Raw genomic sequence first — 12,739 nt, 5'->3', positions numbered from 1 at the left:
AGTTGTACGAATAAGTCCTGCGAAATACTTTCAATTGGCATAACAAAAATGTTATAACAGTTGACATGATGAATTTCCAAGAATTATTCAATAAACAAATGGAAGGATAACACGGACATATGGACAACGAAGTTCAGTCTGTACGGAGCACCTATCTCCGTGGATAGGACAGCGATCTTGAAGGCAGTAGATTCAAACCGTACAAGCACCGATAAGTGTTCATGCGTAATTTATGTTTATAATTTGTAGCTCAACAACGAAGTATAATGTCGTGAGGTATCCTGCATGTATCAGATAAAAATCTGTCAGGTGTGTCCACAATCCCACATTGGAACAGCCTGTTGGATTAAGTTCCACATCTTTAAACACAAATTAACACATGAAAATTCAATGGTGCTTGCAAAACTGCGGCTTACGTATTCTAACCACTGAGCTATATCGGCTCTTGTAGGTATTAATGGATTTAATAATGTGCTTTGCTGTTAAATTAACTAGCCGTGACAGCGTTATCGGGGGTTGGGTGAATACTGACATCCGAGCATATGCATAAGGGCTCAGAATACGCCCGCCGAGTGAATACTGTGAGGTCAAACCACAGCTTAAAACGTCATCCTCATTGTATGGAATTGGATAACATACCAACGTACATATACATCTGGCTTAATAATATAAGTGTGATTTATTTAACTTCTGTCGCAATAAAATATTGTTATATAATAAAATCAAATTAAATTATATATATCAATATTCAAGTGAGCTCATAAAAGCTCTTTTGAATCGTCATGTACCAGTATTCAAATCAAATCGAAATATTTTTATTCAAATAGGCTTTTACGAGTACTCATAAATTGTCAAGCGCTACCACCGATTCAGAATGATAATTCTACCGAGTAGAATCAGCAAGAAATTCAGTATTTACTAATTTTTTTTAATTACTAAACTATATTATTATATTTTGAAATAAACGTACAGCTACCACCGGTTCGGAATTAGATTCTACTGATATGATAGTAACAGCCTGTTAATGTACCACTGTTGGGTTAAGGCCTCCTCTCCCTTTTGAAGAGAAAGTTTGGAGCTTATTGGCGGATTTCAATGAAATTAGACACACGCAGGTTTCCTCATGATGTTTTCGTTCACCGCACCGTACACGAGATGAATTATAAACACAAATTAAGCACATGAAAATTCAGTGGTGCTTGTCCGGGTTTGAACCCACGATCATCGGTTAAGATTTACGCGTTCTAACCACTAGGCCATCTCGGCTGTGAACCGGCAAGAAACTCACTTTGACTCTAATTCCACCAATTCATATATGATATAAGTATATTAATTATAATTAAATTATAATTATTTTCGTGCTTGAAAATCAACGAAACTTATTATAAATGTTATTTCGATATGAGATTTAAGTTTATATAGACGAAGTTAAGATTATACTCTATAAGGTCAGACTTTACACTTGAGAAGATATGACTCATCGACAACTTTCGCCTACGGTTGGCGATATTTCAAACAACAATTTGGTATGTAACAGAAAACGAGGTATTCAAAATACATTTGCACAATATGTTAAATTTAGTTATAGTTATAGATATTTTAATCAGTTGAAAGGATTAAGACTTTAAGAAGACCCTTTTTTATTTAGGACTAGTTGCTTCGCGCGGTTTCACCACCATTAAACACTATTGTTCTGCCCTTGTTGAAGTTATATAGTATATTTGGATTATTTAGTGTATATACCTTAGTAAATAAGCTGTAAATCCTTACTAATATTATAAATGCGAAAGAGAGTTCGATTGCTGGTTTGTTACACTTTCTCGTCTCAAGTTAACCGATAATCGTAAATTTTGCAAATACGTTTTCAGATGTATAAAATAGGAAGTCTCCCTAAAAGGCAGGCAGTAAAGTAACAGCCAGTGAATGTTCCACTGCTGGGTTAAGGCCTCTTCTCCTTTTTTTTTTTTGATGAGAAGGTTCGGACCTTTTTCCACCACGCTGCTCCAATGCGATTTTTGGTCACCAATTGGTGGTATACACATGTGAAATTAGACACAAGCAGGTTTCCTCGCGATGTTTTCCTTCACCATCAAGCACGAGATGAATTATAATCACAAATTAAGCACATGAAAATTCAGTGGTGCTTGCCCGAATTTGAACACACGATCATCAGTTAAGGTTTCATTCTAACCACTAGGCCATCAAGGCTCATACTAGGCCATCTCGGCTCACACTAGGCCATCTCGGCTCACACTAGGCCATCTCGGCTCACGCTAGGCCATCTCGCCTCATTATTTCACTAATTGTTTCATGATATAATCATTTAAATTTCAAACCTATAGTAAGACCAAATATCGCTAAAACATTCAGTGAACTCAAGTAAATGCCACAACAAAAACAAAACGTCAAATCTCATTTTCATAGTAACGATCTTAGTATTTTTTTCTTATTTCATCAGAGTACTGTAGTAGATTTACTGTAGTACATTTGTAGTATGTACTGTATACATTTACTGTAGTAGATGTACTGTAGTACATTTACTGGTGGTAGGGCTTTGTGCAAGCTCGTCTGGGTAGGTACCACCCACTCATCAGATATTCTACCGCAAAACAGCAATACTTGATATTGTTGTGTTCCGGTTTGAAGGGTGAGTGAGCCAGTGTAATTACAGGCACAAGGGACATAAAATCTTAGTTCCCAAGGTTGGTGGCGCATTGGCTATAAGCGATGGTTGACATTTCTTACAATGCCAATGTCTAAGGGCGTTTGGTGACCACTTACCATCAGGTGGCCCATATGCTCGTCCTCCTTCCTATTCTATAAAAAAAAAAAAAAGAGTATTATTTTAATTAAATTAAAGTATTGATAATTGTAATAGAAATAATAATAACAATAATAAAAATGGCAATAATTTTTTTTTTATGCGCCGGGATGGCAAATGACTCTACTCCACCTGATGGTAAGTGGTAGTAGAGTCCAAACGTGACGACGGCCAGTACAGTCGGGAAGAATGTTCTGTACTAGCCCCGCCTTGCCGGCCCGCAAGATGCCTCTTCACGCCTCGTTTGAAGGAACCCGGGTTGTAAGATGAGGGGAACACGTGAGCTGGTAAGGAATTTTGATAGGCTTAAATAAATTTTGCAAAATCAATTCTACTAATTACCAAATCTTATACACTATTATAAAATAATAGCCCTCAATTACCTCTAATACACACTAACCTCATGCTATAAGCAGATTGGAGATTATTCTACTATGCTATACTACTCATATCGCCGAATTTCAATAACCACATTGTCGGTTTCCTTACACTGGAATAGGCGCATGGAAAATTGTACGGATTTGAACTTGTTATCTTCGGCTAAGATTTTATCCTTTAGGCAATATCGATTACTGGGATTATATCTGTTATAGATTTGAGAGTATCCGCTGGAAAGCGTCTGAACGAAAATTTTCTCTTTAGCGTTAATTTATAATTATCTGTATCTTGTAATATTTATAATACTAGCTTGTTCTATCAATTTCGTTTGTATTTGAAATATTTTGTTCACATTCACTGCTTCAAAACAAAAACAATGAAACACAATCATTTCATTTTACTCTTTAAAATGGTACTGAAAAAAAATATCACGTATTTTTTTACTATAAAATAAACGACAAATTGTCGTTGGATAAATAAATTGGATTCTAAGTCCTAATAAAAAATTATATTATCAAATATGAAATAACATTTGAATATAATTTAAAAAGTCGTAAGTAGACACAGATTAATTGACAAAGTAAAACCGACTCAATTCCTGCAGACTTTAATGCGATTATCGAAAGAAATCATTAATATTTCTTACCATGCATTCTGAAAATTATCACACGTAAATGAAATTATACTAATATTTTATAACAAAAATAAATAAAAAATATATCTTCATAATCCAAATAAATAGACATATATACGATCGAACGTTTTTGATATTGTGTATCTACAACTTCAACTAACCCCTGAACCCGATCGTGTAATCTCAGAAAGTGATATGCGACATTGATTTATTAATAATTATCGGCCTTACGTATTAAAGTTGCTTTACGATTGATTATTAAAACAATGTGGTGTCTTCTTCTTTCAAATGTCAAATCAATAATGACAGAAAGAGCGAAATCATGGCTTTAGTTATATTATATAGCGAGTGATTAGTTGAACAATACTGTGTCTTCTTCTTTCGAATGTCAAATCAATAAGGACAGAAAGAGCGAAATCACAGCCTTACTTACAGTTATTTAGTGAGTGATTAGATAAATAATACTGCGTCTCCTTCTTTCAAATTTCAAATCAATAATGATAGAAAGAGCGAAATCAGTGGTAACTAAACAGCCGCTAAGCGTAAAATTAAAGGAAACACGCATCAGATTAGCATATCACAGAAAGTCAGCGGGCAACATTTCACGAACGAGATAGAAAGCAAGTAAGAGTACATACAGAAAAGTACTATATAAATAAATTATAAAATAGTAACATAGTATAAGGGCGTCTTTAAATAATATATATAAATACAATACATACTATATTGTATATATTTCACCGACAGGATGCGATTTCATTTGAATAAAATTACGCCATATATTAATTTTAATATTGCAACGATGTTGATATCGTATCAAGTATCAACAAACTCAGCATATATAGTGTTATGTATATTGTTATGTATATAAATGGGTTATAGTTAAGCTGTGATCGGGCAAATTGTGAGAACTTTATTTGATACATACGACACGATGTCTAATTTTAGATAAACAATTTATATAAACACACTTTGAAAGAAAAAAAACTTTTATTTTTCAAATTTAGTATAAAATATCTCTATTAATTTAGAGAAAATAATATTGTCTCATGGCTTAATTTAAAAGAGTTTTACTTATCAATTTTGTTGCGCATTAAATGCTTTGGGCATTGTTTAACCTTCGGTATACAAAATAAATAATTAAAAATATAAGTGTATTGACAGAATAATGTTTATTTGTATGTTATCGATATTATAATTATAAAAAATACCAACAGTACTTTTGAAAGTATTACGTTAAGGCATTAATGAAATTCGTTACCCACATACATACTAACAGCATATAAATGTATTTCAAGCTGATTTAGAGTTTATTCCACCACGCTGCTTCATATCATATTCATGGAATGGATTGAGAGACGTAAACAGTAGTTAGTTATATCTCACGACATTTCATCGTATAACCTAAAAACCTCCATAACTGGTTTTTATTAGCACACAACGGGTACGAGGGCGCGACACTGGTCCATTAGATTCGTGACTACAGTTTCCAATTCAATTCCTGTTTAAACTAATGTTTTAACACGGCGTGTCTATGTAAATTTATGACATTGACTATATGTGGAAAGGAACTGGAAGATAGCTAAAGAGAGCATAATATATTGATCATCAATAAATTAAATGATGTTTTTCAAAGGTCCAAAATAGGGGGGCATGTTCATTGTAACAGGGATGGAAAATTACTCGGCGAATTTAAATTAAATTTGGCACAGTGGTAGCTTATTATCTAGTTTATGTAAGGCAATTAGTATTTAGGTACCGGCTAAATATAACAAACGATTACGATATAAGAAATGTGTATAATCAACCTTGTGAACTAAGATCTTATGTCCCTTGTGCGTGTAGTAACACTGTCTTCGAATTTGAACACAACAATACTAAGTATTGCTGTTTAGTGGTAGACTATCTGATGAATAGGTGGTACACAGACGAACTTGCACAAAGCCCTACCACCAATTATACAACACCAAATAAATAATTGTAACGAAGAAATCAAAAAAGTAAACAAAACATTTATTTGTCATTTATTTTGATATCAAAATTCACTTCAAACTCAACGACTCAAATTATAATTCATGAGCTTTTCATAAACGATTTATTCTTTGATATAAAAGAAACGCCCCAATACAGGGTTTTCGGCGATCAATTGAAATATCAAACAAGTAAAACGGGCCGCCAACAAACAAGTTACGCTCCGGAAATTGAATCCTGGACCTCTAAAATAATACCTTCAGCTTTGTTATGTACTGTTTATTTATCGTGCTTTTTTCGTTTTTAGCGTGCTTAATAAGTTTTTATATAATTTTTTATTAAAAGGAAAGAAGAAATACTTTTTCAAATTTGTAGCAATTTATATTATATTATTGTATTATAGGCCTCTGCATCTTTAACAGATGATTTAAGCGGCATCGCGAAGGCACTTGCGTTCATGACTGAAAAGACCAATGCGAGAGAGGATCCTCCGGCCGCACTTCCGACAAGTGTATGCGCCCCCAGATGGGCGGGGGTTTGAAGCCCGCTCATAACGCCTAGTGCGTTTTTCTTTTAGTAGTTTAAACCAGTCGTTGTCATGCTTTGATTGACCTTCGTGAATAAGGCGTCGCCACTTGGCACGGTCCTCTGCCAGTTCCTCCCATCGATTGCTAGGGATGTTAAACGCAACCATATATATTATTGTATTATATGTATATATAGGTATAAAATCAAAATACTTTATTCAACATAGAATAGCATTACACTTACTTATTCTTCTTCTACTACGGTTCGGTACCGGATAGGAAAAGAAATACCCTGACCTGATAAAAAACCGACGAAAGAAACTCAGTGGTTTTTTTTTTAAATTACCAATCATTTAGTCTACTGCTAAGCAGTAACAGCCTGTGAATGTCCCACTGCTGGGCTAAAGGCCTCCTCTCCTCTTTTTGAGGAGAAGGTTTGGAGCTTATTCCACCACGCTGCTCCAATGCGGGTTGGTAGAATTCACATGTGGCAGAATTTCAGTGAAATTAGACACATGCAGGTTTCCACACGATGTTTTCCTTCACCGTAAAGCACGAGATAAATTATAATCACAAATTAAGCACATGAAAATTCAGTGGTGCTTGCCCGGGTTTGAACCCACGATCATCGGTTAAGATTCACGCGTTCTTTACCACAGGGCCATCTCGGCATACTGCTAAGCAGTAATACTTTGTATTGCCATGTTCCGGTTTAACAGTGAGTAAGTGTTATTCAGACACAAAGGACATAACATCTTAGATCCACCAGGTGGTGGTGCATTTATATTTCTAGCTGTGTTAGTGTCTATGGACAAATAACCACAATCAAGGCAATTTGTTCGTCACTCTTCCTATATGTGTATTATATATTTTTTTTATAGAATAGGAAGGTGGACGAGCATATGGGCCACCTGATAGTAAGTGGTCACCAAACGCCCTTAGACATTGGCATTGTAAGAAATGTCAACCATCGCTTATAGCCAATGCGCCACCAACCTTGGGAACTAAGATTTTATATCCCTTGTGCCTGTAATTACACTGGCTCACTCACCCTTCAAACCGGAACACAACAATATCAAGTATTGCTGTTGTGCGGTAGAATATCTGATGAGTGGGTGGTACCTACCCAGACGAGCTTGCACAAAGCCCTACCACCAGTAAATTATATTAAATTGTATTTTCAGAAGCAATTCCTAATTTCTGAAAATAAGGTCAATTTTTGGTGATATTTTACAACCTGGAAACATAACAATCTATATCGCATGAAAACAGTAGATATATATCATGTTGTGTATGTTTAATAATAATACTTAATAATCTAGAATAATCTTACTATTATATAAAATGCTTTATTCATTCAAAATTTACATATTATTTATTGCAGTAGGGTCTTATAAGATCTTGTGAAATGTCATGTTACAACACTCTAATAACAAATAAATCAATACAGCTGATACTCACTATAAAATACGGTCGTGATATGTTAGAAAATAGTATGTGACATTGATTATAGTTATGATATTTAAATCAAACAATTATTTATTCAAGTATTCATAACGCTTTTGAATCGACATATTACAGTGGTCCAATCTATTAAGAAATTGTCATTTTATCGCAATCGAATCGAAGCGTAATCGTTGCGAATCATCCGTTTTCCTATTTTTTAATTTAATTATCGACTATTGGTATAAAATTTCACAAGTAAGTTTGGTTTTGGCGTAACGGTATATATTAACATCATGTCGGTTCTCCGAAATGGCCCTGTGGTAAGAAAGCGTGAATCTTAACCGATGATCGTGGGTTCAAACCCGGGCAAGCACCACTGAAGTTTCATATGCTTAATTTGTGATTATTATTCATCTCATCCTCTACGGTAAAGGAAAACATTGTGAGGAAACCTGCATGTGTCTAATTTCACTGAAATTCTGCCACATATGTATTCCACCAACCCGCACTAGAGCAGCGTGGTGGAATAAGCTCCAAACCTTCTCCTAAAAAAAGGGAGAGGAGGTCTTTAGCCCAGCAGTGGGACATTCACAGGCTGTTATGGTATGGTATATCGGTTCGGTACCGATCCGAATAAATATATAATAGTCAAAGTTGGATTGGAATTGAATGGAAACGTATCGTAATTATTATAGATTAGTAGAATTGGTCTCCAGTATTGAAATAAATGTTAAGTTACTACCGGTTCGGAATGTTGATACCGAGAAGAATCGCAATAAACTGAGTAGTACTTAGTTTCACTCTTTTAATTACAATCAAGCAAATACAATTAAATTTATGCCTAGGAAACAAACACTACTCCAAGACTTTTTATCATTTATATAATCTTGCGTTGAGTAATACGTTTTATTTATCAAAGTTTTTTCTATATGAGCTTTAAATTTGTTTACATACAGGCAGTTAAAAATAAGTGAATGCTTATTATAGAAACGAATACTGTCCCTCAGAAGGATTTAATTGATTTAACAAAGACGAAAATTATATATGTGATACAACTTTTTTTAGAGAAAACACACAAAATAGCACTGTTGAAGTTACTATAATAGTACTACATAACATACAATATAGTTGTAAATATTAACTACATTACGATATAATATATCAAAGTTGTCCTAATATTTTGAATATTAACGAAGTTCTAAGAAAACAGAGTCACGGGCAACGAGCTGTATCATCAAATAAATCAACAGAACAAGCACCTACGTCCTCTCGCCCTTTCGAGATGATGGACGAACATCATTTACATTAGCGCATCCAAAAATCGTCTTTATTACGTCCGATTACGGTACAATGAATCTGCAATATCTCGAGTTGGATGTTGGTAACCAGTTTGGTAGGAGCGTTTGAACTACTACCGTATTACGCGCGATGTTGTAGAGGAATATATAGTGAGCTCGTATTTGACGCGTGAAATTTTTATAAACGTTGATATTGAAATATTAATGTTGAACGAAGAGTTATTATTAATTCTTTTTCATTTTAGAAAAAAATACTGGATCTGTTCAATATTGTTTTTATATTAATATTATAAATGTAAGTATAAAAGTTACTCTGTTAGGCTTTCAAGGTTAAACCACTGCACCGATTTAGATAAAATTTGTTATAAAGCAAGCTTAAAACCCAAGATATAGGCTACTTTTTTTATACTTTACACCAGTAAACCTTATGAGTGAATCGTAGTGCACTAGATTTATTTAGTTATCATTTTAACAAAAAGTAAATAGATTAAACATATATTAACAATTTTTATTACGAATATATAATATTATTGCGAACTAGTAAATGAAATTTATTTATGAAATTACTATTAGTAATTTACTCCATTCACAGCTCGAGTGCTTCAAACAATTACTTAATATCTGATTGAGTATCCTGTGACTTTAACGATATTTTAATATCATGGTTTTGGCATCATCTAGAATCAGCTGGATATACAATTTCTTACCAGCTTGCAGTAGAGGTATCGTGTTTCGAGTCATGTAAATAGTCTCAATGAATAGGTCACGCATTTATCATTTATATACTTTATAAGATTTTTTTTGACTGCCTCATTGGTCTAGTGGCTTGGTGGTCCTGGGTTCAATTCCCAGCTCGGGCCATTAAAATGTTATTGGGTTTTTCTGTCAGAAAAACAGTAGCACCCCGGCGTCTAGAAGTTGGAAGTGTGTTCACTCCCGTGCCTCGGAAAGCATGTAAAGCCGTTCGTGCTGTGCCTGAACTCTCTTGTCGTTTTCGTATTACCATCCCATCTGATTATGAGAGTTAGGGAATAGAGAGTGCACCTGTGTTTGCGCACACACATGTGCACTATAATATGTCCTGTGTAGTTGGCTGATCTCTCTTGAGATTGGCCGCCATGGCCGAAATCGGTCTGGTGGACATTAATAATTTTTTTTTAATGCTCTGTATTTATTAGCCATTAGTGTTACGTTTAACAAATTTCGTTTCATTTTCAATGCATCTACAATGTTGCTATAATTAAGTAACAGCTAGAATAGATAAAAAAGTGATGCACTAAAACTGTAATTAAGAACTCGGCTCACATCGGATGTAAATCCATCATCACGTCGTGAACCGGGAAATATCTAAGAATCGATTATAATCACGGATGCAATATCGATATCACACTACACAGATAATGTAGGACTCAATCTATTCGACTGGTGCTGCGGAAATTATTGTTTTACTGTTAGTAATCTCTTTCAAATATATAGAAATGATTAATCGATTTCTAAATAGAACTTTTTCATTTCGATTTGTTTGCCTGTATATTATTATGCCTTTGTCTTCATTTGATTTGAATTACATTGTTTTTTATTGTATGTTATGTTAATTGGAAATGTAAATTCGTAGGATGTTTTTAATTTGTACAATTTTAACGGTCACTACAGATATTTTTGACTGTATATCAATGTGAACGTTAGAAGTGAAATTTTGTAATCTTATTCTGTTGCATATAATAAAAAACTTAAGCGCTTAACACAATGATACCGTAACAGCCTGTGAATGTCCCACTGCTGGGCTAAAGGCCTCCTCTCCTCTTTTTGAGGAGAAGGTTTGGAGCTTATTCCACCACGCTGCTCCAATGCGGGTTGGTGGAATACACATGTGGCAGAATTTCAGTGAAATTAGACACATGCAGGTTTCCTCACGATGTTTTCCTTCACCGTAAAGCACGAGATGAATTATAATCACAAATTAAGCACATAAAAATTCAGTGGTGCTTGCCCGGGTTTGAACCCACGATCATCGTGGTAAGAACGCAATGATAACTTATTTTTAATTTATAACGCAATTTACTGGTGGTAGGGCTCGTGCAAGCTCGTCTGGATAGGTGCCACCCACTCATCAGATATTCCACCGCAAAACAGCTGTTGGTATTTTTGTGTTCTGGTTTGAAGGGTGAGTGAGCCAAAGTGATTACAGGCACAAAGGATCATAATATCTTAGTTCCTAAGGTTTGTAGCGTATTGGCAATGTAAGCGATGGTTAATATTTCTTACAATGCCAATGTCTATAAGCGTTGGTGACCACTTACCATCAAGTGGCCCATATGCTCGTCCGCTTACCAATATTATAAAAGAGAAACAATATGAGATATCAGTGAAACCAGATCGGAACCCGCGATCGATCTCAACATTCAGTTGAATTTTTCCAAGTGAATATTCAACATTTATTATTATTTCATATTAAAATAAAACAATTATTGTATTTTGAATATTCTGTTATACATTTTCGCCTCCAGAATTAAGTTATTCTAATCAGACTTCGACTTAGTATTCATAGCTGAAGGCTGTTATCTATAATACAGGCATTAAGTTACCAATCTGACTGTTTTGGGTAATTTAAAAAAACTTAATAACTTAACGGATACATGCAATTCAATAAAGTATATTTATATGATTAAATTAAATAAGATTTTTGTAATATCCGATTGAATATATCTCTGACCCTCTAAAGAACATGGCTATTACAAAACTACATAACTAGACAAAAACACGAGCCAATGCAAAATTTAATTATTAAATATATTTTTTACATATATAATTTTTTTTACATTCAATTATATATAAACTAGGATATCGATGGACGCGTTTAATTTTATTTATGTTCTATAATGAATATTATAAAAAATCATAGGTGCTTACTTGAAAAAATATATTCTATTAGTTATTACATAGAAAAAAATTATGTATATATAGAGAATAAGTAATTTAATTCTCAGTGCAATAGTCTATAAGAAATAATGTATTCATTAATTATTATGTTAAAACATTGTATATGTAAATCTAAGGTAAGCAGATCGAGGTTATACCTGCGTTGAAACTGGTTCAAAACCGGTACAGCAAAGTTCAACAGATTCTAATGACCGTTCTATTTCCTTTGCTAATTTTTATACAGGAAGTTTAATTTGTTACGGTACAAATCGTAATTAAGCTGATTCGGGGATTTCCTAATCATGTTATTAATTCAATACAACAATTTAAAGAAACTTATCTTTTCAAATAACTTAGCAAATAAAATGCTAATTTATTTTAAAAATATTTATACGATTATATGATATAATTATATATTTTTTCATATATAATATTTTTATATATATATATCTTTACTCGAGACTATTATCACTAAGGTTTAGCGGATGATTTATAAGGTTACTACAAAACAATTGATTCATTCGAGTGTTAGGAAAAACTAACGTCCGATTTTTGTTGTTAAATACCTATGAATAAAAACGTGCCGTACCGAATTTCGTCAATCAGGATAGTAAAAGGAATTGTACAGCGTACATCCCAGCTCCGAGCTGTATAGCCGTTGGCTAGCATTCTGTACATGAGTTTCCAATTATTGATGGTGCTCTCAACGTGTAAACTGATATGCATTATTATTGCGTACCCTGAG

General features: G+C 33.8%; 1 protein-coding gene across 1 annotated transcript in view; it reads right to left on the bottom strand.

The window, feature by feature from the left end:
* The window catches only part of LOC126775160 (translin-associated factor X-interacting protein 1-like), a 425,426-nt gene extending 413,969 nt beyond the window's left edge, over nucleotides 1-11,457 (bottom strand). The window contains exon 1 of the mRNA XM_050496952.1: nucleotides 11,448-11,457. The gene's annotated coding sequence lies outside the window, so the exon portion shown is untranslated. The remainder of the gene's footprint in view (nucleotides 1-11,447) is intronic.
* Between the last annotated feature and the right edge of the window lie 1,282 nt (nucleotides 11,458-12,739).

The sequence above is a fragment of the Nymphalis io genome, chromosome 17 (assembly GCF_905147045.1).
Source record: "Nymphalis io chromosome 17, ilAglIoxx1.1, whole genome shotgun sequence".
Taxonomy (NCBI): domain Eukaryota; kingdom Metazoa; phylum Arthropoda; class Insecta; order Lepidoptera; family Nymphalidae; genus Nymphalis; species Nymphalis io.
Note: the sequence above shows the minus strand (reverse complement) of the source record. Positions and strands in the feature narration are given on the sequence as shown.